Genomic DNA, 26554 nt, shown 5'->3' on the forward strand with positions numbered 1-26554 from the left:
CCTCATTTGATGTTTTTTGTCTCAGTCTAACAGTACCAAACAGAGTGGGTAGTCTGCTGCTCTTGAGATCCAGAGGTGTCAGGTAATTTTTTTTTCTATCCACTTGAAATCAAATACATTACTGGTGTGTTTTCCAAGAGGGAGAGTTTTTGAAGAGGCAAAATAACTCTCCATCTAAAATGGCCTTTGTTAGACAGTTTTTCCCTCTTACACAAATTCTGACAGAGGGGGTATAGCTCAGTGGTAGAGCATTTGACTGCAGATCAAGAGGTCCCAGGTTCAAATCCTGGTGCCCCCTTGATGTCAAGTACTATCTAATTGTATCTTGAGAGTCGGAGTGCTCATTTTCAGGAGTTGTTACTCAATCTAAAATGTCCCTCATTTGATGTTTTTTCTCTCAGTCAGACAGTTCCAAACAAAGGTGGAAGTGCGATAGACTTCAGATCAAGAGGACTCATGTTCAAATCCTTTAGTGAACTTGAAATCAAATACTTTTTTAATGTGTGCTTTCGAAGAGAGAGTGTTCTTTATTAGGTTATGTAGATCTCCATCTTAAATGTCCCTTATTAGAAAATTTTTGGACATTTTTCCATTAGCGTGGGAAAAGCTCAGTGGTAGAGAATTTGACTGCAGATCAAGCGGTCCCAGTTTCAAATTATGGTGCCCCCTTAAAATCAAGTGCTTTCTAAGTGTATCTTGACGGTTAGAGTATTCTTTTTTAGATTATGTTTCTCAATCTAAAATGTCCCTCATTTGATGTTTTTTCTCTCAGTCTTACAGTACCAAACAGAGTGGGTAGTCTGCTGCTCTTGAGATCCAGAGGTGTCAGGTAATTTTTTTTCTATCCACTTGAAATCAAATACATTACTGGTGTGTTTTCCAAGAGGGAGAGTTTTTGAAGAGGCAAAATAACTCTCCATCTAAAATGGCCCTTGTTAGACAGTTTTCCCCTCTTACACAGTTTCTGACAGAGGGGGTATAGCTCAGTGGTAGGGCATTTGACTGCAGATCAAGAGGTCCCAGATTCAAATCCTGGTGCCCCCTTGATGTCAAGTACTATCTAATTGTATCTTGAGAGTCGGAGTGCTCATTTTCAGGAGTTGTTACTCAATCTAAAATGTCCCTCATTTGATGTTTTTTCTCTCAGTCAGACAGTTCCAAACAAAGGTGGAAGTGCGATAGACTTCAGATCAAGAGGACTCAGGTTCAAATCCTTTAGTGAACTTGAAATCAAATACTTTTTTAATGTGTGCTTTCAAAGAGAGAGTGTTCTTTATTAGGTTATGTAGATCTCCATCTTAAATGTCCCTTATTAGACCATTTTTGGAAATTTTTCCATTAGCGTGGGATAAGCTCAGTGGTAGAGAATTTGACTGCAGATCAAGCGGTCCCAGTTTCAAATTCTGGTGCCCCCTTAAAATCAAGTGCTTTCTAAGTGTATCTTGACGGTTAGAGTATTCTTTTTTAGATTATGTTACTCAATCTAAAATGTTCCTCATTTGATGTTTTTTGTCTCAGTCTAACAGTACCAAACAGAGTGGGTAGTCTGCTGCTCTTGAGATCCAGAGGTGTCAGGTAATTTTTTTTTCTATCCACTTGAAATCAAATACATTACTGGTGTGTTTTCCAAGAGGGAGAGTTTTTGAAGAGGCAAAATAACTCTCCATCTAAAATGGCCTTTGTTAGACAGTTTTTCCCTCTTACACAAATTCTGACAGAGGGGGTATAGCTCAGTGGTAGAGCATTTGACTGCAGATCAAGAGGTCCCAGGTTCAAATCCTGGTGCCCCCTTGATGTCAAGTACTATCTAATTGTATCTTGAGAGTCGGAGTGCTCATTTTCAGGAGTTGTTACTCAATCTAAAATGTCCCTCATTTGATGTTTTTTCTCTCAGTCAGAAAGTTCCAAACAAAGGTGGAAGTGCGATAGACTTCAGATCAAGAGGACTCATGTTCAAATCCTTTAGTGAACTTGAAATCAAATACTTTTTTAATGTGTGCTTTCGAAGAGAGAGTGTTCTTTATTAGGTTATGTAGATCTCCATCTTAAATGTCCCTTATTAGACAATTTTTGGACATTTTTCCATTAGCGTGGGAAAAGCTCAGTGGTAGAGAATTTGACTGCAGATCAAGCGGTCCCAGTTTCAAATTATGGTGCCCCCTTAAAATCAAGTGCTTTCTAAGTGTATCTTGACGGTTAGAGTATTCGTTTTTAGATTATGTTACTCAATCTAAAATGTCCCTCATTTGATGTTTTTTCTCTCAGTCTAACAGTACCAAACAGAGTGGGTAGTCTGCTGCTCTTGAGATCCAGAGGTGTCAGGTAATTTTTTTTCTATCCACTTGAAATCAAATACATTACTGGTGTGTTTTCCAAGAGGGAGAGTTTTTGAAGAGGCAAAATAACTCTCCATCTAAAATGGCCCTTGTTAGACAGTTTTTCCCTCTTACACAGTTTCTGACAGAGTGGGTATAGCTCAGTGGTAGAGCATTTGACTGCAGATCAAGAGGTCCCAGGTTCAAATCCTGGTGCCCCCTTGATGTCAAGTACTATCTAATTGTATCTTGAGAGTCGGAGTGCTCATTTTCAGGAGTTGTTACTCAATCTAAAATGTCCCTCATTTGATGTTTTTTCTCTCAGTCAGAAAGTTCCAAACAAAGGTGGAAGTGCGATAGACTTCAGATCAAGAGGACTCATGTTCAAATCCTTTAGTGAACTTGAAATCAAATACTTTTTTAATGTGTGCTTTCGAAGAGAGAGTGTTCTTTATTAGGTTATGTAGATCTCCATCTTAAATGTCCCTTATTAGACAATTTTTGGACATTTTTCCATTAGCGTGGGAAAAGCTCAGTGGTAGAGAATTTGACTGCAGATCAAGCGGTCCCAGTTTCAAATTATGGTGCCCCCTTAAAATCAAGTGCTTTCTAAGTGTATCTTGACGGTTAGAGTATTCGTTTTTAGATTATGTTACTCAATCTAAAATGTCCCTCATTTGATGTTTTTTCTCTCAGTCTAACAGAACCAAACAGAGTGGGTAGTCTGCTGCTCTTGAGATCCAGAGGTGTCAGGTAATTTTTTTTTCTATCCACTTGAAATCAAATACATTACTGGTGTGTTTTCCAAGAGGGAGAGTTTTTGAAGAGGCAAAATAACTCTCCATCTAAAATGGCCTTTGTTAGACAGTTTTTCCCTCTTACACAGATTCTGACAGAGGGGGTATAGCTCAGTGGTAGAGCATTTGACTGCAGATCAAGAGGTCCCATGTTCAAATCCTGGTGCCCCCTTGATGTCAAGTACTATCTAATTGTATCTTGAGAGTCGGAGTGCTCATTTTCAGGAGTTGTTACTCAATCTAAAATGTCCCTCATTTGATGTTTTTTCTCTCAGTCAGAAAGTTCCAAACAAAGGTGGAAGTGCGATAGACTTCAGATCAAGAGGACTCATGTTCAAATCCTTTAGTGAACTTGAAATCAAATACTTTTTTAATGTGTGCTTTCGAAGAGAGAGTGTTCTTTATTAGGTTATGTAGATCTCCATCTTAAATGTCCCTTATTAGACAATTTTTGGACATTTTTCCATTAGCGTGGGAAAAGCTCAGTGGTAGAGAATTTGACTGCAGATCAAGCGGTCCCAGTTTCAAATTATGGTGCCCCCTTAAAATCAAGTGCTTTCTAAGTGTATCTTGACGGTTAGAGTATTCTTTTTTAGATTATGTTACTCAATCTAAAATGTCCCTCATTTGATGTTTTTTCTCTCAGTCTAACAGTACCAAACAGAGTGGGTAGTCTGCTGCTCTTGAGATCCAGAGGTGTCAGGTAATTTTTTTTCTATCCACTTGAAATCAAATACATTACTGGTGTGTTTTCAAAGAGGGAGAGTTTTTGAAGAGGCAAAATAACTCTCCATCTAAAATGGCCCTTGTTAGACAGTTTTTCCCTCTTACACAGTTTCTGACAGAGGGGGTATAGCTCAGTGGTAGAGCATTTGACTGCAGATCAAGAGGTCCCAGGTTCAAATCCTGGTGCCCCCTTGATGTCAAGTACTATCAAATTGTATCTTGAGAGTCGGAGTGCTCATTTTCAGGAGTTGTTACTCAATCTAAAATGTCCCTCATTTGATGTTTTTTCTCTCAGTCAGAAAGTTCCAAACAAAGGTGGAAGTGCGATAGACTTCAGATCAAGAGGACTCATGTTCAAATCCTTTAGTGAACTTGAAATCAAATACTTTTTTAATGTGTGCTTTCGAAGAGAGAGTGTTCTTTATTAGGTTATGTAGATCTCCATCTTAAATGTCCCTTATTAGACAATTTTTGGACATTTTTCCATTAGCGTGGGAAAAGCTCAGTGGTAGAGAATTTGACTGCAGATCAAGCGGTCCCAGTTTCAAATTATGGTGCCCCCTTAAAATCAAGTGCTTTCTAAGTGTATCTTGACGGTTAGAGTATTCTTTTTTAGATTATGTTACTCAATCTAAAATGTCCCTCATTTGATGTTTTTTCTCTCAGTCTAACAGAACCAAACAGAGTGGGTAGTCTGCTGCTCTTGAGATCCAGAGGTGTCAGGTATTTTTTTTCTTCTATCCACTTGAAATCAAATACATTACTGGTGTGTTTTCCAAGAGGGAGAGTTTTTGAAGAGGCAAAATAACTCTCCATCTAAAATGGCCTTTGTTAGACAGTTTTTCCCTCTTACACAGATTCTGACAGAGGGGGTATAGCTCAGTGGTAGAGCATTTGACTGCAGATCAAGAGGTCCCATGTTCAAATCCTGGTGCCCCCTTGATGTCAAGTACTATCTAATTGTATCTTGAGAGTCGGAGTGCTTATTTTCAGGAGTTATTACTCAATCTAAAATGTCCCTCATTTGATGTTTTTTCTCTCAGTCAGAAAGTTCCAAACAAAGGTGGAAGTGCGATAGACTTCAGATCAAGAGGACTCATGTTCAAATCCTTTAGTGAACTTGAAATCAAATACTTTTTTAATGTGTGCTTTCGAAGAGAGAGTGTTCTTTATTAGGTTATGTAGATCTCCATCTTAAATGTCCCTTATTAGAACATTTTTGGACATTTTTCCATTAGCGTGGGAAAAGCTCAGTGGTAGAGAATTTGACTGCAGATCAAGCGGTCCCAGTTTCAAATTATGGTGCCCCCTTAAAATCAAGTGCTTTCTAAGTGTATCTTGACGGTTAGAGTATTCTTTTTTAGATTATGTTACTCAATCTAAAATGTCCCTCATTTGATGTTTTTTCTCTCAGTCTAACAGTACCAAACAGAGTGGGTAGTCTGCTGCTCTTGAGATCCAGAGGTGTCAGGTATTTTTTTTTCTATCCACTTGAAATCAAATACATTACTGGTGTGTTTTCCAAGAGGGAGAGTTTTTGAAGAGGCAAAATAACTCTCCATCTAAAATGGCCCTTGTTAGACAGTTTTTCCCTCTTACACAGTTTCTGACAGAGTGGGTATAGCTCAGTGGTAGAGCATTTGACTGCAGATCAAGAGGTCCCAGGTTCAAATCCTGGTGCCCCCTTGATGTCAAGTACTATCTAATTGTATCTTGAGAGTCGGAGTGCTCATTTTCAGGAGTTGTTACTCAATCTAAAATGTCCCTCATTTGATGTTTTTTCTCTCAGTCAGAAAGTTCCAAACAAAGGTGGAAGTGCGATAGACTTCAGATCAAGAGGACTCATGTTCAAATCCTTTAGTGAACTTGAAATCAAATACTTTTTTAATGTGTGCTTTCGAAGAGAGAGTGTTCTTTATTAGGTTATGTAGATCTCCATCTTAAATGTCCCTTATTAGACAATTTTTGGACATTTTTCCATTAGCGTGGGAAAAGCTCAGTGGTAGAGAATTTGACTGCAGATCAAGCGGTCCCAGTTTCAAATTATGGTGCCCCCTTAAAATCAAGTGCTTTCTAAGTGTATCTTGACGGTTAGAGTATTCTTTTTTAGATTATGTTTCTCAATCTAAAATGTCCCTCATTTGATGTTTTTTCTCTCAGTCTAACAGAACCAAACAGAGTGGGTAGTCTGCTGCTCTTGAGATCCAGAGGTGTCAGGTATTTTTTTTCTTCTATCCACTTGAAATCAAATACATTACTGGTGTGTTTTCCAAGAGGGAGAGTTTTTGAAGAGGCAAAATAACTCTCCATCTAAAATGGCCTTTGTTAGACAGTTTTTCCCTCTTACACAGATCCTGACAGAGGGGGTATAGCTCAGTGGTAGAGCATTTGACTGCAGATCAAGAGGTCCCAGGTTCAAATCCTGGTGCCCCCTTGATGTCAAGTACTATCTAATTGTATCTTGAGAGTCGGAGTGCTCATTTTCAGGAGTTGTTACTCAATCTAAAATGTCCCTCATTTGATGTTTTTTCTCTCAGTCAGAAAGTTCCAAACAAAGGTGGAAGTGCGATAGACTTCAGATCAAGAGGACTCATGTTCAAATCCTTTAGTGAACTTGAAATCAAATACTTTTTTAATGTGTGCTTTCGAAGAGAGAGTGTTCTTTATTAGGTTATGTAGATCTCCATCTTAAATGTCCCTTATTAGAACATTTTTGGACATTTTTCCATTAGCGTGGGAAAAGCTCAGTGGTAGAGAATTTGACTGCAGATCAAGCGGTCCCAGTTTCAAATTATGGTGCCCCCTTAAAATCAAGTGCTTTCTAAGTGTATCTTGACGGTTAGAGTATTCTTTTTTAGATTATGTTACTCAATCTAAAATGTCCCTCATTTGATGTTTTTTCTCTCAGTCTAACAGTACCAAACAGAGTGGGTAGTCTGCTGCTCTTGAGATCCAGAGGTGTCAGGTAATTTTTTTTCTATCCACTTGAAATCAAATACATTACTGGTGTGTTTTCCAAGAGGGAGAGTTTTTGAAGAGGCAAAATAACTCTCCATCTAAAATGGCCCTTGTTAGACAGTTTTTCCCTCTTACACAGTTTCTGACAGAGTGGGTATAGCTCAGTGGTAGAGCATTTGACTGCAGATCAAGAGGTCCCAGGTTCAAATCCTGGTGCCCCCTTGATGTCAAGTACTATCTAATTGTATCTTGAGAGTCGGAGTGCTCATTTTCAGGAGTTGTTACTCAATCTAAAATGTCCCTCATTTGATGTTTTTTCTCTCAGTCAGAAAGTTCCAAACAAAGGTGGAAGTGCGATAGACTTCAGATCAAGAGGACTCATGTTCAAATCCTTTAGTGAACTTGAAATCAAATACTTTTTTAATGTGTGCTTTCAAAGAGAGAGTGTTCTTTATTAGGTTATGTAGATCTCCACCTTAAATGTCCCTTATTAGACAATTTTTGGACATTTTTCCATTAGCGTGGGAAAAGCTCAGTGGTAGAGAATTTGACTGCAGATCAAGCGGTCCCAGTTTCAAATTCTGGTGCCCCCTTAAAATCAAGTGCTTTCTAAGTGTATCTTGACGGTTAGAGTATTCTTTTTTAGATTATGTTTCTCAATCTAAAATGTCCCTCATTTGATGTTTTTTCTCTCAGTCTAACAGAACCAAACAGAGTGGGTAGTCTGCTGCTCTTGAGATCCAGAGGTGTCAGGTATTTTTTTTCTTCTATCCACTTGAAATCAAATACATTACTGGTGTGTTTTCCAAGAGGGAGAGTTTTTGAAGAGGCAAAATAACTCTCCATCTAAAATGGCCTTTGTTAGACAGTTTTTCCCTCTTACACAGATTCTGACAGAGGGGGTATAGCTCAGTGGTAGAGCATTTGACTGCAGATCAAGAGGTCCCAGGTTCAAATCCTGGTGCCCCCTTGATGTCAAGTACTATCTAATTGTATCTTGAGAGTCGGAGTGCTCATTTTCAGGAGTTGTTACTCAATCTAAAATGTCCCTCATTTGATTTTTTTTCTCTCAGTCAGAAAGTTCCAAACAAAGGTGGAAGTGCGATAGACTTCAGATCAAGAGGACTCATGTTCAAATCCTTTAGTGAACTTGAAATCAAATACTTTTTTAATGTGTGCTTTCGAAGAGAGAGTGTTCTTTATTAGGTTATGTAGATCTCCATCTTAAATGTCCCTTATTAGACAATTTTTGGACATTTTTCCATTAGCGTGGGAAAAGCTCAGTGGTAGAGAATTTGACTGCAGATCAAGCGGTCCCAGTTTCAAATTCTGGTGCCCCCTTAAAATCAAGTGCTTTCTAAGTGTATCTTGACGGTTAGAGTATTCTTTTTTAGATTATGTTACTCAATCTAAAATGTCCCTCATTTGATGTTTTTTCTCTCAGTCTAACAGTACCAAACAGAGTGGGTAGTCTGCTGCTCTTGAGATCCAGAGGTGTCAGGTAATTTTTTTTCTATCCACTTGAAATCAAATACATTACTGGTGTGTTTTCCAAGAGGGAGAGTTTTTGAAGAGGCAAAATAACTCTCCATCTAAAATGGCCCTTGTTAGACAGTTTTTCCCTCTTACACAGTTTCTGACAGAGTGGGTATAGCTCAGTGGTAGAGCATTTGACTGCAGATCAAGAGGTCCCAGGTTCAAATCCTGGTGCCCCCTTGATGTCAAGTACTATCTAATTGTATCTTGAGAGTCGGAGTGCTCATTTTCAGGAGTTGTTGCTCAATCTAAAATGTCCCTCATTTGATGTTTTTTTCTCTCAGTCAGACAGTTCCAAACAAAGGTGGAAGTGCGATAGACTTCAGATCAAGAGGACTCAGGTTCAAATCCTTTAGTGAACTTGAAATCAAATACTTTTTTAATGTGTGCTTTCAAAGAGAGAGTGTTCTTTATTAGGTTATGTAGATCTCCATCTTAAATGTCCCTTATTAGACAATTTTTGGACATTTTTCCATTAGCGTTGGAAAAGCTCAGTGGTAGAGAATTTGACTGCAGATCAAGCGGTCCCAGTTTCAAATTATGGTGCCCCCTTAAAATCAAGTGCTTTCTAAGTGTATCTTGACGGTTAGAGTATTCTTTTTTAGATTATGTTTCTCAATCAAAAATTTCCCTCATTTGATGTTTTTTCTCTCAGTCTAACAGTACCAAACAGAGTGGGTAGTCTGCTGCTCTTGAGATCCAGAGGTGTCAGGTAATTTTTTTTTCTATCCACTTGAAATCAAATACATTACTGGTGTGTTTTCCAAGAGGGAGAGATTTTGAAGAGGCAAAATAACTCTCCATCTAAAATGGCCCTTGTTAGACAGTTTTTCCCTCTTACACAGTTTCTGACAGAGGGGGTATAGCTCAGTGGTAGAGCATTTGACTGCAGATCAAGAGGTCCCAGGTTCAAATCCTGGTGCCCCCTTGATGTCAAGTACTATCAAATTGTATCTTGAGAGTCGGAGTGCTCATTTTCAGGAGTTGTTACTCAATCTAAAATGTCCCTCATTTGATGTTTTTTCTCTCAGTCAGACAGTTCCAAACAAAGGTGGAAGTGCGATAGACTTCAGATCAAGAGGACTCAGGTTCAAATCCTTTAGTGAACTTGAAATCAAATACTTTTTTAATGTGTGCTTTCAAAGAGAGAGTGTTCTTTATTAGGTTATGTAGATCTCCACCTTAAATGTCCCTTATTAGACAATTTTTGGACATTTTTCCATTAGCGTGGGAAAAGCTCAGTGGTAGAGAATTTGACTGCAGATCAAGCGGTCCCAGTTTCAAATTCTGGTGCCCCCTTAAAATCAAGTGCTTTCTAAGTGTATCTTGACGGTTAGAGTATTCTTTTTTAGATTATGTTTCTCAATCTAAAATGTCCCTCATTTGATGTTTTTTCTCTCAGTCTAACAGAACCAAACAGAGTGGGTAGTCTGCTGCTCTTGAGATCCAGAGGTGTCAGGTATTTTTTTTCTTCTATCCACTTGAAATCAAATACATTACTGGTGTGTTTTCCAAGAGGGAGAGTTTTTGAAGAGGCAAAATAACTCTCCATCTAAAATGGCCTTTGTTAGACAGTTTTTCCCTCTTACACAGATTCTGACAGAGGGGGTATAGCTCAGTGGTAGAGCATTTGACTGCAGATCAAGAGGTCCCAGGTTCAAATCCTGGTGCCCCCTTGATGTCAAGTACTATCTAATTGTATCTTGAGAGTTGGAGTGCTCATTTTCAGGAGTTGTTACTCAATCTAAAATGTCCCTCATTTGATTTTTTTTCTCTCAGTCAGAAAGTTCCAAACAAAGGTGGAAGTGCGATAGACTTCAGATCAAGAGGACTCATGTTCAAATCCTTTAGTGAACTTGAAATCAAATACTTTTTTAATGTGTGCTTTCGAAGAGAGAGTGTTCTTTATTAGGTTATGTAGATCTCCATCTTAAATGTCCCTTATTAGACAATTTTTGGACATTTTTCCATTAGCGTGGGAAAAGCTCAGTGGTAGAGAATTTGACTGCAGATCAAGCGGTCCCAGTTTCAAATTCTGGTGCCCCCTTAAAATCAAGTGCTTTCTACGTGTATCTTGACGGTTAGAGTATTCTTTTTTAGATTATGTTACTCAATCTAAAATGTCCCTCATTTGATGTTTTTTCTCTCAGTCTAACAGTACCAAACAGAGTGGGTAGTCTGCTGCTCTTGAGATCCAGAGGTGTCAGGTAATTTTTTTTCTATCCACTTGAAATCAAATACATTACTGGTGTGTTTTCCAAGAGGGAGAGTTTTTGAAGAGGCAAAATAACTCTCCATCTAAAATGGCCCTTGTTAGACAGTTTTTCCCTCTTACACAGTTTCTGACAGAGTGGGTATAGCTCAGTGGTAGAGCATTTGACTGCAGATCAAGAGGTCCCAGGTTCAAATCCTGGTGCCCTCTTGATGTCAAGTACTATCTAATTGTATCTTGAGAGTCGGAGTGCTCATTTTCAGGAGTTGTTACTCAATCTAAAATGTCCCTCATTTGATGTTTTTTTCTCTCAGTCAGACAGTTCCAAACAAAGGTGGAAGTGCGATAGACTTCAGATCAAGAGGACTCATGTTCAAATCCTTTAGTGAACTTGAAATCAAATACTTTTTTAATGTGTGCTTTCGAAGAGAGAGTGTTCTTTATTAGGTTATGTAGATCTCCATCTTAAATGTCCCTTATTAGACAATTTTTGGACATTTTTCCATTAGCGTGGGAAAAGCTCAGTGGTAGAGAATTTGACTGCAGATCAAGCGGTCCCAGTTTCAAATTCTGGTGCCCCCTTAAAATCAAGTGCTTTCTACGTGTATCTTGACGGTTAGAGTATTCTTTTTTAGATTATGTTACTCAATCTAAAATGTCCCTCATTTGATGTTTTTTCTCTCAGTCTAACAGTACCAAACAGAGTGGGTAGTCTGCTGCTCTTGAGATCCAGAGGTGTCAGGTAATTTTTTTTCTATCCACTTGAAATCAAATACATTACTGGTGTGTTTTCCAAGAGGGAGAGTTTTTGAAGAGGCAAAATAACTCTCCATCTAAAATGGCCCTTGTTAGACAGTTTTTCCCTCTTACACAGTTTCTGACAGAGTGGGTATAGCTCAGTGGTAGAGCATTTGACTGCAGATCAAGAGGTCCCAGGTTCAAATCCTGGTGCCCTCTTGATGTCAAGTACTATCTAATTGTATCTTGAGAGTCGGAGTGCTCATTTTCAGGAGTTGTTACTCAATCTAAAATGTCCCTCATTTGATGTTTTTTTCTCTCAGTCAGACAGTTCCAAACAAAGGTGGAAGTGCGATAGACTTCAGATCAAGAGGACTCAGGTTCAAATCCTTTAGTGAACTTGAAATCAAATACTTTTTTAATGTGTGCTTTCAAAGAGAGAGTGTTCTTTATTAGGTTATGTAGATCTCCATCTTAAATGTCCCTTATTAGACAATTTTTGGACATTTTTCCATTAGCGTTGGAAAAGCTCAGTGGTAGAGAATTTGACTGCAGATCAAGCGGTCCCAGTTTCAAATTATGGTGCCCCCTTAAAATCAAGTGCTTTCTAAGTGTATCTTGACGGTTAGAGTATTCTTTTTTAGATTATGTTTCTCAATCAAAAATTTCCCTCATTTGATGTTTTTTCTCTCAGTCTAACAGTACCAAACAGAGTGGGTAGTCTGCTGCTCTTGAGATCCAGAGGTGTCAGGTAATTTTTTTTTCTATCCACTTGAAATCAAATACATTACTGGTGTGTTTTCCAAGAGGGAGAGATTTTGAAGAGGCAAAATAACTCTCCATCTAAAATGGCCTTTGTTAGACAGTTTTTCCCTCTTACACAAATTCTGACAGAGGGGGTATAGCTCAGTGGTAGAGCATTTGACTGCAGATCAAGAGGTCCCAGGTTCAAATCCTGGTGCCCCCTTGATGTCAAGTACTATCTAATTGTATCTTGAGAGTCGGAGTGCTCATTTTCAGGAGTTGTTACTCAATCTAAAATGTCCCTCATTTGATGTTTTTTCTCTCAGTCAGACAGTTCCAAACAAAGGTGGAAGTGCGATAGACTTCAGATCAAGAGGACTCAGGTTCAAATCCTTTAGTGAACTTGAAATCAAATACTTTTTTAATGTGTGCTTTCAAAGAGAGAGTGTTCTTTATTAGGTTATGTAGATCTCCACCTTAAATGTCCCTTATTAGACAATTTTTGGACATTTTTCCATTAGCGTGGGAAAAGCTCAGTGGTAGAGAATTTGACTGCAGATCAAGCGGTCCCAGTTTCAAATTCTGGTGCCCCCTTAAAATCAAGTGCTTTCTAAGTGTATCTTGACGGTTAGAGTATTCTTTTTTAGATTATGTTTCTCAATCTAAAATGTCCCTCATTTGATGTTTTTTCTCTCAGTCTAACAGAACCAAACAGAGTGGGTAGTCTGCTGCTCTTGAGATCCAGAGGTGTCAGGTATTTTTTTTCTTCTATCCACTTGAAATCAAATACATTACTGGTGTGTTTTCCAAGAGGGAGAGTTTTTGAAGAGGCAAAATAACTCTCCATCTAAAATGGCCTTTGTTAGACAGTTTTTCCCTCTTACACAGATTCTGACAGAGGGGGTATAGCTCAGTGGTAGAGCATTTGACTGCAGATCAAGAGGTCCTAGGTTCAAATCCTGGTGCCCCCTTGATGTCAAGTACTATCTAATTGTATCTTGAGAGTCGGAGTGCTCATTTTCAGGAGTTGTTACTCAATCTAAAATGTCCCTCATTTGATGTTTTTTCTCTCAGTCTAACAGTACCAAACAAAGGTGGAAGTGCGATAGACTTCAGATCAAGAGGACTCAGGTTCAAATCCTTTAGTGAACTTGAAATCAAATACTTTTTTAATGTGTGCTTTCGAAGAGAGAGTGTTCTTTATTAGGTTATGTAGATCTCCATCTTAAATGTCCCTTATTAGACAATTTTTGGAAATTTTTCCATTAGCGTGGGAAAAGCTCAGTGGTAGAGAATTTGACTGCAGATCAAGCGGTCCCAGTTTCAAATTCTGGTGCCCCCTTAAAATCAAGTGCTTTCTAAGTGTATCTTGACGGTTAGAGTATTCTTTTTTAGATTATGTTACTCAATCTAAAATGTCCCTCATTTGATGTTTTTTCTCTCAGTCTAACAGTACCAAACAGAGTGGGTAGTCTGCTGCTCTTGAGATCCAGAGGTGTCAGGTATTTTTTTTCTTCTATCCACTTGAAATCAAATACATTACTGGTGTGTTTTCCAAGAGGGAGAGTTTTTGAAGAGGCAAAATAACTCTCCATCTAAAATGGCCTTTGTTAGACAGTTTTTCCCTCTTACACAGATTCTGACAGAGTGGGTATAGCTCAGTGGTAGAGCATTTGACTGCAGATCAAGAGGTCCCAGGTTCAAATCCTGGTGCCCCCTTGATGTCAAGTACTATCTAATTGTATCTTGAGAGTTGGAGTGCTCATTTTCAGGAGTTGTTACTCAATCTAAAATGTCCCTCATTTGATGTTTTTTCTCTCAGTCAGAAAGTTCCAAACAAAGGTGGAAGTGCGATAGACTTCAGATCAAGAGGACTCATGTTCAAATCCTTTAGTGAACTTGAAATCAAATACTTTTTTAATGTGTGCTTTCGAAGAGAGAGTGTTCTTTTTCAGGTTATGTAGATCTCCATCTTAAATGTCCCTTATTAGACAATTTTTGGACATTTTTCCATTAGCGTGGGAAAAGCTCAGTGGTAGAGAATTTGACTGCAGATCAAGCGGTCCCAGTTTCAAATTCTGGTGCCCCCTTAAAATCAAGTGCTTTCTAAGTGTATCTTGACGGTTAGAGTATTCTTTTTTAGATTATGTTTCTCAATCTAAAATGTCCCTCATTTGATGTTTTTTCTCTCAGTCTAACGGAACCAAACAGAGTGGGTAGTCTGCTGCTCTTGAGATCCAGAGGTGTCAGGTATTTTTTTTCTTCTATCCACTTGAAATCAAATACATTACTGGTGTGTTTTCCAAGAGGGAGAGATTTTGAAGAGGCAAAATAACTCTCCATCTAAAATGGCCCTTGTTAGACAGTTTTTCCCTCTTACACAGGTTCTGACAGAGGGGGTATAGCTCAGTGGTAGAGCATTTGACTGCAGATCAAGAGGTCCCAGGTTCAAATCCTGGTGCCCCCTTGATGTCAAGTACTATCAAATTGTATCTTGAGAGTCGGAGTGCTCATTTTCAGGAGTTGTTACTCAATCTAAAATGTCCCTCATTTGATGTTTTTTCTCTCAGTCAGACAGTTCCAAACAAAGGTGGAAGTGCGATAGACTTCAGATCAAGAGGACTCAGGTTCAAATCCTTTAGTGAACTTGAAATCAAATACTTTTTTAATGTTTGCTTTCAAAGAGAGAGTGTTCTTTATTAGGTTATGTAGATCTCCACCTTAAATGTCCCTTATTAGACAATTTTTGGACATTTTTCCATTAGCGTGGGAAAAGCTCAGTGGTAGAGAATTTGACTGCAGATCAAGCGGTCCCAGTTTCAAATTCTGGTGCCCCCTTAAAATCAAGTGCTTTCTAAGTGTATCTTGACGGTTAGAGTATTCTTTTTTAGATTATGTTTCTCAATCTAAAATGTCCCTCATTTGATGTTTTTTCTCTCAGTCTAACAGAACCAAACAGAGTGGGTAGTCTGCTGCTCTTGAGATCCAGAGGTGTCAGGTATTTTTTTTCTTCTATCCACTTGAAATCAAATACATTACTGGTGTGTTTTCCAAGAGGGAGAGTTTTTGAAGAGGCAAAATAACTCTCCATCTAAAATGGCCTTTGTTAGACAGTTTTTCCCTCTTACACAGATTCTGACAGAGTGGGTATAGCTCAGTGGTAGAGCATTTGCCTGAAGATCAAGAGGTCCCAGGTTCAAATCCTGGTGCCCCCTTGATGTCAAGTACTATCTAATTGTATCTTGAGAGTCGGAGTGCTCATTTTCAGGAGTTGTTACTCAATCTAAAATGTCCCTCATTTGATGTTTTTTCTCTCAGTCAGAAAGTTCCAAACAAAGGTGGAAGTGCGATAGACTTCAGATCAAGAGGACTCAGGTTCAAATCCTTTAGTGAACTTGAAATCAAATACTTTTTTAATGTTTGCTTTCAAAGAGAGAGTGTTCTTTATTAGGTTATGTAGATCTCCACCTTAAATGTCCCTTATTAGACAATTTTTGGACATTTTTCCATTAGCGTGGGAAAAGCTCAGTGGTAGAGAATTTGACTGCAGATCAAGCGGTCCCAGTTTCAAATTCTGGTGCCCCCTTAAAATCAAGTGCTTTCTAAGTGTATCTTGACGGTTAGAGTATTCTTTTTTAGATTATGTTTCTCAATCTAAAATGTCCCTCATTTGATGTTTTTTCTCTCAGTCTAACAGAACCAAACAGAGTGGGTAGTCTGCTGCTCTTGAGATCCAGAGGTGTCAGGTATTTTTTTTCTTCTATCCACTTGAAATCAAATACATTACTGGTGTGTTTTCCAAGAGGGAGAGTTTTTGAAGAGGCAAAATAACTCTCCATCTAAAATGGCCTTTGTTAGACAGTTTTTCCCTCTTACACAGATTCTGACAGAGTGGGTATAGCTCAGTGGTAGAGCATTTGACTGAAGATCAAGAGGTCCCAGGTTCAAATCCTGGTGCCCCCTTGATGTCAAGTACTATCTAATTGTATCTTGAGAGTCGGAGTGCTCATTTTCAGGAGTTGTTACTCAATCTAAAATGTCCCTCATTTGATGTTTTTTCTCTCAGTCAGAAAGTTCCAAACAAAGGTGGAAGTGCGATAGACTTCAGATCAAGAGGACTCATGTACAAATCCTTTAGTGAACTTGAATTCAAATACTTTTTTAATGTGTGCTTTCGAAGAGAGAGTGTTCTTTATTAGGTTATGTAGATCTCCATCTTAAATGTCCCTTATTAGACAATTTTTGGACATTTTTCCATTAGCGTGGGAAAAGCTCAGTGGTAGAGAATTTGACTGCAGATCAAGCGGTCCCAGTTTCAAATTCTGGTGCCCCCTTAAAATCAAGTGCTTTCTACGTGTATCTTGACGGTTAGAGTATTCTTTTTTAGATTATGTTACTCAATCTAAAATGTCCCTCATTTGATGTTTTTTCTCTCAGTCTAACAGTACCAAACAGAGTGGGTAGTCTGCTGCTCTTGAGATCCAGAGGTGTCAGGTAATTTTTTTTCTATCCACTTGAAATCAAATACATTACTGGTGTGTTTTCCAAGAGGGAGAGTTTTTGAAGAGGCAAAATAACTCTCCATCTAAAATGGCCCTTGTTAGACAGTTTTTCCCTCTTACACAGTTTCTGACAGAGTGGGTATAGCTCAGTGGTAGAGCATTTGACTGCAGATCAAGAGGTCCCAGGTTCAAATCCTGGTGCCCTCTTGATGTCAAGTACTATCTAATTGTATCTTGAGAGTCGGAGTGCTCATTTTCAGGAGTTGTTACTCAATCTAAAATGTCCCTCATTTGATGTTTTTTTCTCTCAGTCAGACAGTTCCAAACAAAGGTGGAAGTGCGATAGACTTCAGATCAAGAGGACTCAGGTTCAAATCCTTTAGTGAACTTGAAATCAAATACTTTTTTAATGTGTGCTTTCAAAGAGAGAGTGTTCTTTATTAGGTTATGTAGATCTCCATCTTAAATGTCCCTTATTAGACAATTTTTGGACATTTTTCCATTAGCGTTGGAAAAGCTCAGTGGTAGAGAATTTGACTGCAGATCAAGCGGTCCCAGTTTCAAATTATGGTGCCCCCTTAAAATCAAGTGCTTTCTAAGTGTATCTTGACGGTTAGAGTATTCTTTTTTAGATTATGTTTCTCAATCAAAAATTTCCCTCATTTGATGTTTTTTCTCTCAGTCTAACAGTACCAAACAGAGTGGGTAGTCTGCTGCTCTTGAGATCCAGAGGTGTCAGGTAATTTTTTTTTCTATCCACTTGAAATCAAATACATTACTGGTGTGTTTTCCAAGAGGGAGAGATTTTGAAGAGGCAAAATAACTCTCCATCTAAAATGGCCCTTGTTAGACAGTTTTTCCCTCTTACACAGTTTCTGACAGAGGGGGTATAGCTCAGTGGTAGAGCATTTGACTGCAGATCAAGAGGTCCCAGGTTCAAATCCTGGTGCCCCCTTGATGTCAAGTACTATCTAATTGTATCTTGAGAGTCGGAGTGCTCATTTTCAGGAGTTGTTACTCAATCTAAAATGTCCCTCATTTGATGTTTTTTCTCTCAGTCAGACAGTTCCAAACAAAGGTGGAAGTGCGATAGACTTCAGATCAAGAGGACTCAGGTTCAAATCCTTTAGTGAACTTGAAATCAAATACTTTTTTAATGTGTGCTTTCAAAGAGAGAGTGTTCTTTATTAGGTTATGTAGATCTCCACCTTAAATGTCCCTTATTAGACAATTTTTGGACATTTTTCCATTAGCGTGGGAAAAGCTCAGTGGTAGAGAATTTGACTGCAGATCAAGCGGTCCCAGTTTCAAATTCTGGTGCCCCCTTAAAATCAAGTGCTTTCTAAGTGTATCTTGACGGTTAGAGTATTCTTTTTTAGATTATGTTTCTCAATCTAAAATGTCCCTCATTTGATGTTTTTTCTCTCAGTCTAACAGAACCAAACAGAGTGGGTAGTCTGCTGCTCTTGAGATCCAGAGGTGTCAGGTATTTTCTTTCTTCTATCCACTTGAAATCAAATACATTACTGGTGTGTTTTCCAAGAGGGAGAGTTTTTGAAGAGGCAAAATAACTCTCCATCTAAAATGGCCTTTGTTAGACAGTTTTTCCCTCTTACACAGATTCTGACAGAGGGGGTATAGCTCAGTGGTAGAGCATTTGACTGCAGATCAAGAGGTCCTAGGTTCAAATCCTGGTGCCCCCTTGATGTCAATACTATCTAATTGTATCTTGAGAGTCGGAGTGCTCATTTTCAGGAGTTGTTACTCAATCTAAAATGTCCCTCATTTGATGTTTTTTCTCTCAGTCAGACAGTTCCAAACAAAGGTGGAAGTGCGATAGACTTCAGATCAAGAGGACTCAGGTTCAAATCCTTTAGTGAACTTGAAATCAAATACTTTTTTAATGTGTGCTTTCAAAGAGAGAGTGTTCTTTATTAGGTTATGTAGATCTCCATCTTAAATGTCCCTTATTAGACAATTTTTGGAAATTTTTCCATTAGCGTGGGATAAGCTCAGTGGTAGAGAATTTGACTGCAGATCAAGTGGTCCCAGTTTCAAATTCTGGTGCCCCCTTAAAATCAAGTGCTTTCTAAGTGTATCTTGACGGTTAGAGTATTCTTTTTTAGATTATGTTACTCAATCTAAAATGTCCCTCATTTGATGTTTTTTCTCTCAGTCTAACAGTACCAAACAGAGTGGGTAGTCTGCTGCTCTTGAGATCCAGAGGTGTCAGGTAATTTTTTTTTCTATCCACTTGAAATCAAATACATTACTGGTGTGTTTTCCAAGAGGGAGAGATTTTGAAGAGGCAAAATAACTCTCCATCTAAAAAGGCCCTTGTTAGACAGTTTTTCAATCTTACACAGTTTCTGACAGAGGGGGTATAGCTCAGTGGTAGAGCATTTGACTGCAGATCAAGAGGTCCCAGGTTCAAATCCTGGTGCCCCCTTGATGTCAAGTACTATCTAATTGTATCTTGAGAGTCGGGGTGCTCATTTTCAGGAGTTGTTACTCAATCTAAAATGTCCCTCATTTGATGTTTTTTCTCTCAGTCAGAAAGTTCCAAACAAAGGTGGAAGTGCGATAGACTTCAGATCAAGAGGACTCATGTTCAAATCCTTTAGTGAACTTGAAATCAAATACTTTTTTAATGTGTGCTTTCGAATAGAGAGTGTTCTTTATTAGGTTATGTAGATCTCCATCTTAAATGTCCCTTATTAGACAATTTTTGGACATTTTTCCATTAGCGTGGGAAAAGCTCAGTGGTAGAGAATTTGACTGCAGATCAAGCGGTCCCAGTTTCAAATTCTGGTGCCCCCTTAAAATCAAGTGCTTTCTAAGTGTATCTTGACGGTTAGAGTATTATTTTTTAGATTATGTTACTCAATCTAAAATGTCCCTTATTTGATGTTTTTTCTCTCAGTCTAACAGTACCAAACAGAGTGGGTAGTCTGCTGTTCTTGAGATCCAGAGGTGTCAGGTAATTCTTTTTTATATCCACTTGAAATCAAATACATTACTGGTGTGTTTTCCAAGAGGGAGAGTTTTTGAAGAGGCAAAATAACTCTCCATCTAAAATGGCCCTTGTTAGACAGTTTTTCCCTCTTACACAGTTCCTGACAGAGGGGGTATAGCTCAGTGGTAGAGCATTTGACTGCAGATCAAGAGGTCCCAGATTCAAATCCTGGTGCCCCCTTGATGTCAAGTACTATCTAATTGTATCTTGAGAGTCGGAGTGCTCATTTTCAGGAGTTGTTACTCAATCTAAAATGTCCCTCATTTGATGTTTTTTCTCTCAGTCAGACAGTTCCAAACAAAGGTGGAAGTGCGATAGACTTCAGATCAAGAGGACTCAGGTTCAAATCCTTTAGTGAACTTGAAATCAAATACTTTTTTAATGTGTGCTTTCAAAGAGAGAGTGTTCTTTATTAGGTTATGTAGATCTCCATCTTAAATGTCCCTTATTAGACAATTTTTGGAAATTTTTCCATTAGCGTGGGATAAGCTCAGTGGTAGAGAATTTGACTGCAGATCAAGTGGTCCCAGTTTCAAATTCTGGTGCCCCCTTAAAATCAAGTGCTTTCTAAGTGTATCTTGACGGTTAGAGTATTCTTTTTTAGATTATGTTACTCAATCTAAAATGTCCCTCATTTGATGTTTTTTCTCTCAGTCTAACAGTACCAAACAGAGTGGGTAGTCTGCTGCTCTTGAGATCCAGAGGTGTCAGGTAATTTTTTTTTCTATCCACTTGAAATCAAATACATTACTGGTGTGTTTTCCAAGAGGGAGAGATTTTGAAGAGGAAAAATAACTCTCCATCTAAAATGGCCCTTGTTAGACAGTTTTTCAATCTTACACAGTTTCTGACAGAGGGGGTATAGCTCAGTGGTAGAGCATTTGACTGCATATCAAGAGGTCCCAGGTTCAAATCCTGGTGCCCCCTTGATGTCAAGTACTATCTAATTGTATCTTGAGAGTCGGAGTGCTCATTTTCAGGAGTTGTTACTCAATCTAAAATGTCCCTCATTTGATGTTTTTTCTCTCAGTCAGAAAGTTCCAAACAAAGGTGGAAGTGCGATAGACTCGTGTTCAGACTCAGATCAAGAGGACTCGTGTTCAAATCCTTTAGTGAACTTGAAATCAAATACTTTTTTAATGTGTGCTTTCGAAGAGAGAGTGTTCTTTATTAGGTTATGTAGATCTCCATCTTAAATGTCCCTTATTAGACAATTTTTTGACATTTTTCCATTAGCGTGGGCAAAGCTCAGTGGTAGAGAATTTGACTGCAGATCAAGCGGTCCCAGTTTCAAATTCTGGTGCCCCCTTAAAATCAAGTGCTTTCTAAGTGTATCTTGACGGTTAGAGTATTCTTTTTTAGATTATGTTACTCAATCTAAAATGTCCCTCATTTGATGTTTTTTCTCTCAGTCTAACAGTACCAAACAGAGTGGGTAGTCTGCTGCTCTTGAGATCCAGAGGTGTCAGGTAATTTTTTTTCTCTATCCACTTGAAATCAAATACATTACTGGTGTGTTTTCCAAGAGGGAGAGATTTTGAAGAGGAAAAATAACTCTCCATCTAAAATGGCCCTTGTTAGACAGTTTTTCAATCTTACACAGTTTCTGACAGAGGGGGTATAGCTCAGTGGTAGAGCATTTGACTGCATATCAAGAGGTCCCAGGTTCAAATCCTGGTGCCCCCTTGATGTCAAGTACTATCTAATTGTATCTTGAGAGTCGGTGTGCTCATTTTCAGGAGTTGTTACTCAATCTAAAATGTCCCTCATTTGATGTTTTTTTCTCTCAGTCAGACAGTTCCAAACAAAGGTGGAAGTGCGATAGACTTCAGATCAAGAGGACTCGTGTTCAAATCCTTTAGTGAACTTGAAATCAAATACTTTTTTAATGTGTGCTTTCGAAGAGAGAGTGTTCTTTATTAGGTTATGTAGATCTCCATCTTAAATGTCCCTTATTAGACAATTTTTGGACATTTTTCCATTAGCGTGGGAAAAGCTCAGTGGTAGAGAATTTGACTGCAGATCAAGCGGTCCCAGTTTCAAATTCTGGTGCCCCCTTAAAATCAAGTGCTTTCTAAGTGTATCTTGACGGTTAGAGTATTCTTTTTTAGATTATGTTACTCAATCTAAAATGTCCCTCATTTGATGTTTTTTCTCTCAGTCTAACAGTACCAAACAGAGTGGGTAGTCTGCTGTTCTTGAGATCCAGAGGTGTCAGGTAATTCTTTTTTATATCCACTTGAAATCAAATACATTACTGGTGTGTTTTCCAAGAGGGAGAGTTTTTGAAGAGGCAAAATAACTCTCCATCTAAAATGTCCCTTGTTAGACAGTTTTTCCCTCTTACACAGTTTCTGACAGAGGGGGTATAGCTCAGTGGTAGAGCATTTGACTGCAGATCAAGAGGTCCCAGATTCAAATCCTGGTGCCCCCTTGATGTCAAGTACTATCTAATTGTATCTTGAGAGTCGGAGTGCTCATTTTCAGGAGTTGTTACTCAATCTAAAATGTCCCTCATTTGATGTTTTTTCTCTCAGTCAGACAGTTCCAAACAAAGGTGGAAGTGCGATAGACTTCAGATCAAGAGGACTCAGGTTCAAATCCTTTAGTGAACTTGAAATCAAATACTTTTTTAATGTGTGCTTTCAAAGAGAGAGTGTTCTTTATTAGGTTATGTAGATCTCCATCTTAAATGTCCCTTATTAGACAATTTTTGGAAATTTTTCCATTAGCGTGGGATAAGCTCAGTGGTAGAGAATTTGACTGCAGATCAAGCGGTCCCAGTTTCAAATTCTGGTGCCCCCTTAAAATCAAGTGCTTTCTAAGTGTATCTTGACGGTTAGAGTATTCTTTTTTAGATTATGTTACTCAATCTAAAATGTCCCTCATTTGATGTTTTTTCTCTCAGTCTAACAGTACCAAACAGAGTGGGTAGTCTGCTGCTCTTGAGATCCAGAGGTGTCAGGTAATTTTTTTTTCTATCCACTTGAAATCAAATACATTACTGGTGTGTTTTCCAAGAGGGAGAGATTTTGAAGAGGAAAAATAACTCTCCATCTAAAATGGCCCTTGTTAGACAGTTTTTCAATCTTACACAGTTTCTGACAGAGGGGGTATAGCTCAGTGGTAGAGCATTTGACTGCATATCAAGAGGTCCCAGGTTCAAATCCTGGTGCCCCCTTGATGTCAAGTACTATCTAATTGTATCTTGAGAGTCGGAGTGCTCATTTTCAGGAGTTGTTACTCAATCTAAAATGTCCCTCATTTGATGTTTTTTTCTCTCAGTCAGACAGTTCCAAACAAAGGTGGAAGTGCGATAGACTTCAGATCAAGAGAACTCATGTTCAAATCCTTTAGTGAACTTGAAATCAAATACTTTTTTAATGTGTGCTTTCGAAGAGAGAGTGTTCTTTATTAGGTTATGTAGATCTCCATCTTAAATGTCCCTTATTAGACAATTTTTGGACATTTTTCCATTAGCGTGGGAAAAGCTCAGTGGTAGAGAATTTGACTGCAGATCAAGCGGTCCCAGTTTCAAATTCTGGTGCCCCCTTAAAATCAAGTGCTTTCTAAGTGTATCTTGACGGTTAGAGTATTCTTTTTTAGATTATGTTACTCAATCTAAAATGTCCCTCATTTGATGTTTTTTCTCTCAGTCTAACAGTACCAAACAGAGTGGGTAGTCTGCTGTTCTTGAGATCCAGAGGTGTCAGGTAATTCTTTTTTATATCCACTTGAAATCAAATACATTACTGGTGTGTTTTCCAAGAGGGAGAGTTTTTGAAGAGGCAAAATAACTCTCCATCTAAAATGGCCCTTGTTAGACAGTTTTTCCCTCTTACACAGTTTCTGACAGAGGGGGTATAGCTCAGTGGTAGAGCATTTGACTGCAGATCAAGAGGTCCCAGATTCAAATCCTGGTGCCCCCTTGATGTCAAGTACTATCTAATTGTATCTTGAGAGTCGGAGTGCTCATTTTCAGGAGTTGTTACTCAATCTAAAATGTCCCTCATTTGATGTTTTTTCTCTCAGTCAGACAGTTCCAAACAAAGGTGGAAGTGCGATAGACTTCAGATCAAGAGGACTCAGGTTCAAATCCTTTAGTGAACTTGAAATCAAATACTTTTTTAATGTGTGCTTTCAAAGAGAGAGTGTTCTTTATTAGGTTATGTAGATCTCCATCTTAAATGTCCCTTATTAGACAATTTTTGGAAATTTTTCCATTAGCGTGGGATAAGCTCAGTGGTAGAGAATTTGACTGCAGATCAAGCGGTCCCAGTTTCAAATTCTGGTGCCCCCTTAAAATCAAGTGCTTTCTAAGTGTATCTTGACGGTTAGAGTATTCTTTTTTAGATTATGTTACTCAATCTAAAATGTCCGTCATTTGATGTTTTTTCTCTCAGTCTAACAGTACCAAACAGAGTGGGTAGTCTGCTGCTCTTGAGATCCAGAGGTGTCAGGTAATTTTTTTTTCTATCCACTTGAAATCAAATACATTACTGGTGTGTTTTCCAAGAGGGAGAGATTTTGAAGAGGAAAAATAACTCTCCATCTAAAATGGCCCTTGTTAGACAGTTTTTCAATCTTACACAGTTTCTGACAGAGGGGGTATAGCTCAGTGGTAGAGCATTTGACTGCATATCAAGAGGTCCCAGGTTCAAATCCTGGTGCCCCCTTGATGTCAAGTACTATCTAATTGTATCTTGAGAGTCGGAGTGCTCATTTTCAGGAGTTGTTACTCAATCTAAAATGTCCCTCATTTGATGTTTTTTTCTCTCAGTCAGACAGTTCCAAACAAAGGTGGAAGTGCGATAGACTTCAGATCAAGAGAACTCATGTTCAAATCCTTTAGTGAACTTGAAATCAAATACTTTTTTAATGTGTGCTTTCGAAGAGAGAGTGTTCTTTATTAGGTTATGTAGATCTCCATCTTAAATGTCCCTTATTAGACAATTTTTGGACATTTTTCCATTAGCGTGGGAAAAGCTCAGTGGTAGAGAATTTGACTGCAGATCAAGCGGTCCCAGTTTCAAATTCTGGTGCCCCCTTAAAATCAAGTGCTTTCTAAGTGTATCTTGACGGTTAGAGTATTCTTTTTTAGATTATGTTACTCAATCTAAAATGTCCCTCATTTGATGTTTTTTCTCTCAGTCTAACAGTACCAAACAGAGTGGGTAGTCTGCTGCTCTTGAGATCCAGAGGTGTCAGGTAATTCTTTTTTATATCCACTTGAAATCAAATACATTACTGGTGTGTTTTCCAAGAGGGAGAGTTTTTGAAGAGGCAAAATAACTCTCCATCTAAAATGGCCCTTGTTAGACAGTTTTTCCCTCTTACACAGTTTCTGACAGAGGGGGTATAGCTCAGTGGTAGAGCATTTGACTGCAGATCAAGAGGTCCCAGATTCAAATCCTGGTGCCCCCTTGATATCAAGTACTATCTAATTGTATCTTGAGAGTCGTAGTGCTCATTTTCAGGAGTTGTTACTCAATCTAAAATGTCCCTCATTTGATGTTTTATCTCTCAGTCAGACAGTTCCAAACAAAGGTGGAAGTGCGATAGACTTCAGATCAAGAGGACTCAGGTTCAAATCCTTTAGTGAACTTGAAATCAAATACTTTTTTAATGTGTGCTTTCAAAGAGAGAGTGTTCTTTATTAGGTTATGTAGATCTCCATCTTAAATGTCCCTTATTAGACAATTTTTGGACATTTTTCCATTAGCGTGGGAAAAGCTCAGTGGTAGAGAATTTGACTGCAGATCAAGCGGTCCCAGTTTCAAATTCTGGTGCCCCCTTAAAATCAAGTGCTTTCTAAGTGTATCTTGACGGTTAGAGTTTTCTTTTTTAGATTATGTTACTCAATCTAAAATGTCCCTCATTTGATGTTTTTTCTCTCAGTCTAACAGTACCAAACAGAGTGGGTAGTCTGCTGCTCTTGAGATCCAGAGGTGTCAGGTAATTTTTTTTTCTATCCACTTGAAATCAAATACATTACTGGTGTGTTTTCCAAGAGGGAGAGATTTTGAAGAGGAAAAATAACTCTCCATCTAAAATGGCCCTTGTTAGACAGTTTTTCCCTCTTACACAGTTTCTGACAGAGGGGGTATAGCTCAGTGGTAGAGCATTTGACTGCATATCAAGAGGTCCCAGGTTCAAATCCTGGTGCCCCCTTGATGTCAAGTACTATCAAATTGTATCTTGAGAGTCGGAGTGCTCATTTTCAGGAGTTGTTACTCAATCTAAAATGTCCCTCATTTGATGTTTTTTCTCTCAGTCAGACAGTTCCAAACAAAGGTGGAAGTGCGATAGACTTCAGATCAAGAGGACTCAGGTTCAAATCCTTTAGTGAACTTGAAATCAAATACTTTTTTAATGTGTGCTTTCAAAGAGAGAGTGTTCTTTATTAGGTTATGTAGATCTCCACCTTAAATGTCCCTTATTAGACAATTTTTGGACATTTTTCCATTAGCGTGGGAAAAGCTCAGTGGTAGAGAATTTGACTGCAGATCAAGCGGTCCCAGTTTCAAATTCTGGTGCCCCCTTAAAATCAAGTGCTTTCTAAGTGTATCTTGACGGTTAGAGTATTATTTTTTAGATTATGTTTCTCAATCTAAAATGTCCCTCATTTGATGTTTTTTCTCTCAGTCTAACAGAACCAAACAGAGTGGGTAGTCTGCTGCTCTTGAGATCCAGAGGTGTCAGGTATTTTTTTTCTTCTATCCACTTGAAATCAAATACATTACTGGTGTGTTTTCCAAGAGGGAGAGTTTTTGAAGAGGCAAAATAACTCTCCATCTAAAATGGCCTTTGTTAGACAGTTTTTCCCTCTTACACAGATTCTGACAGAGGGGGTATAGCTCAGTGGTAGAGCATTTGACTGCAGATCAAGAGGTCCCAGGTTCAAATCCTGGTGCCCCCTTGATGTCAAGTACTATCTAATTGTATCTTGAGAGTCGGAGTGCTCATTTTCAGGAGTTGTTACTCAATCTAAAATGTCCCTCATTTGATGT

The 26554-nt window shown here is 38.5% G+C and overlaps 21 non-coding genes across 21 annotated transcripts; all 21 read left to right on the top strand.

Annotated features, from left to right (window-relative positions):
* The first annotated feature begins 226 nt into the window (after nucleotides 1–226).
* Nucleotides 227–298, top strand: trnac-gca (transfer RNA cysteine (anticodon GCA)). Its single transcript has one exon. It is a non-coding gene; the product is annotated as a tRNA-Cys (tRNA).
* A 1421-nt stretch (nucleotides 299–1719) lies between these two features.
* On the top strand, nucleotides 1720–1791 carry trnac-gca (transfer RNA cysteine (anticodon GCA)). The gene has a single exon. It is a non-coding gene; the product is annotated as a tRNA-Cys (tRNA).
* Nucleotides 1792–3958: 2167 nt separating this feature from the next.
* Nucleotides 3959–4030, top strand: trnac-gca (transfer RNA cysteine (anticodon GCA)). Its single transcript has one exon. It is a non-coding gene; the product is annotated as a tRNA-Cys (tRNA).
* A 2170-nt stretch (nucleotides 4031–6200) lies between these two features.
* trnac-gca (transfer RNA cysteine (anticodon GCA)) lies at nucleotides 6201–6272 on the top strand. Its single transcript has one exon. It is a non-coding gene; the product is annotated as a tRNA-Cys (tRNA).
* A 1422-nt stretch (nucleotides 6273–7694) lies between these two features.
* Nucleotides 7695–7766, top strand: trnac-gca (transfer RNA cysteine (anticodon GCA)). Its single transcript has one exon. It is a non-coding gene; the product is annotated as a tRNA-Cys (tRNA).
* Nucleotides 7767–9188: 1422 nt separating this feature from the next.
* Nucleotides 9189–9260, top strand: trnac-gca (transfer RNA cysteine (anticodon GCA)). Its single transcript has one exon. It is a non-coding gene; the product is annotated as a tRNA-Cys (tRNA).
* A 676-nt stretch (nucleotides 9261–9936) lies between these two features.
* On the top strand, nucleotides 9937–10008 carry trnac-gca (transfer RNA cysteine (anticodon GCA)). The gene has a single exon. It is a non-coding gene; the product is annotated as a tRNA-Cys (tRNA).
* Nucleotides 10009–12177: 2169 nt separating this feature from the next.
* Nucleotides 12178–12249, top strand: trnac-gca (transfer RNA cysteine (anticodon GCA)). The gene has a single exon. It is a non-coding gene; the product is annotated as a tRNA-Cys (tRNA).
* Nucleotides 12250–12925: 676 nt separating this feature from the next.
* Nucleotides 12926–12997, top strand: trnac-gca (transfer RNA cysteine (anticodon GCA)). The gene has a single exon. It is a non-coding gene; the product is annotated as a tRNA-Cys (tRNA).
* Nucleotides 12998–14421: 1424 nt separating this feature from the next.
* On the top strand, nucleotides 14422–14493 carry trnac-gca (transfer RNA cysteine (anticodon GCA)). Its single transcript has one exon. It is a non-coding gene; the product is annotated as a tRNA-Cys (tRNA).
* Nucleotides 14494–15169: 676 nt separating this feature from the next.
* trnaf-gaa (transfer RNA phenylalanine (anticodon GAA)) lies at nucleotides 15170–15241 on the top strand. The gene has a single exon. It is a non-coding gene; the product is annotated as a tRNA-Phe (tRNA).
* Nucleotides 15242–15917: 676 nt separating this feature from the next.
* Nucleotides 15918–15989, top strand: trnaf-gaa (transfer RNA phenylalanine (anticodon GAA)). The gene has a single exon. It is a non-coding gene; the product is annotated as a tRNA-Phe (tRNA).
* Nucleotides 15990–17411: 1422 nt separating this feature from the next.
* On the top strand, nucleotides 17412–17483 carry trnac-gca (transfer RNA cysteine (anticodon GCA)). The gene has a single exon. It is a non-coding gene; the product is annotated as a tRNA-Cys (tRNA).
* Nucleotides 17484–18159: 676 nt separating this feature from the next.
* On the top strand, nucleotides 18160–18231 carry trnac-gca (transfer RNA cysteine (anticodon GCA)). Its single transcript has one exon. It is a non-coding gene; the product is annotated as a tRNA-Cys (tRNA).
* A 674-nt stretch (nucleotides 18232–18905) lies between these two features.
* On the top strand, nucleotides 18906–18977 carry trnac-gca (transfer RNA cysteine (anticodon GCA)). Its single transcript has one exon. It is a non-coding gene; the product is annotated as a tRNA-Cys (tRNA).
* Nucleotides 18978–20399: 1422 nt separating this feature from the next.
* On the top strand, nucleotides 20400–20471 carry trnac-gca (transfer RNA cysteine (anticodon GCA)). Its single transcript has one exon. It is a non-coding gene; the product is annotated as a tRNA-Cys (tRNA).
* A 687-nt stretch (nucleotides 20472–21158) lies between these two features.
* trnac-gca (transfer RNA cysteine (anticodon GCA)) lies at nucleotides 21159–21230 on the top strand. The gene has a single exon. It is a non-coding gene; the product is annotated as a tRNA-Cys (tRNA).
* A 1423-nt stretch (nucleotides 21231–22653) lies between these two features.
* trnac-gca (transfer RNA cysteine (anticodon GCA)) lies at nucleotides 22654–22725 on the top strand. Its single transcript has one exon. It is a non-coding gene; the product is annotated as a tRNA-Cys (tRNA).
* A 1423-nt stretch (nucleotides 22726–24148) lies between these two features.
* On the top strand, nucleotides 24149–24220 carry trnac-gca (transfer RNA cysteine (anticodon GCA)). The gene has a single exon. It is a non-coding gene; the product is annotated as a tRNA-Cys (tRNA).
* Nucleotides 24221–25643: 1423 nt separating this feature from the next.
* On the top strand, nucleotides 25644–25715 carry trnac-gca (transfer RNA cysteine (anticodon GCA)). Its single transcript has one exon. It is a non-coding gene; the product is annotated as a tRNA-Cys (tRNA).
* A 676-nt stretch (nucleotides 25716–26391) lies between these two features.
* On the top strand, nucleotides 26392–26463 carry trnac-gca (transfer RNA cysteine (anticodon GCA)). Its single transcript has one exon. It is a non-coding gene; the product is annotated as a tRNA-Cys (tRNA).
* Nucleotides 26464–26554: the final 91 nt, after the last annotated feature.

This window comes from Salvelinus alpinus, chromosome 7 (genome assembly GCF_045679555.1).
Source record: "Salvelinus alpinus chromosome 7, SLU_Salpinus.1, whole genome shotgun sequence".
Lineage (NCBI taxonomy): Eukaryota > Metazoa > Chordata > Actinopteri > Salmoniformes > Salmonidae > Salvelinus > Salvelinus alpinus.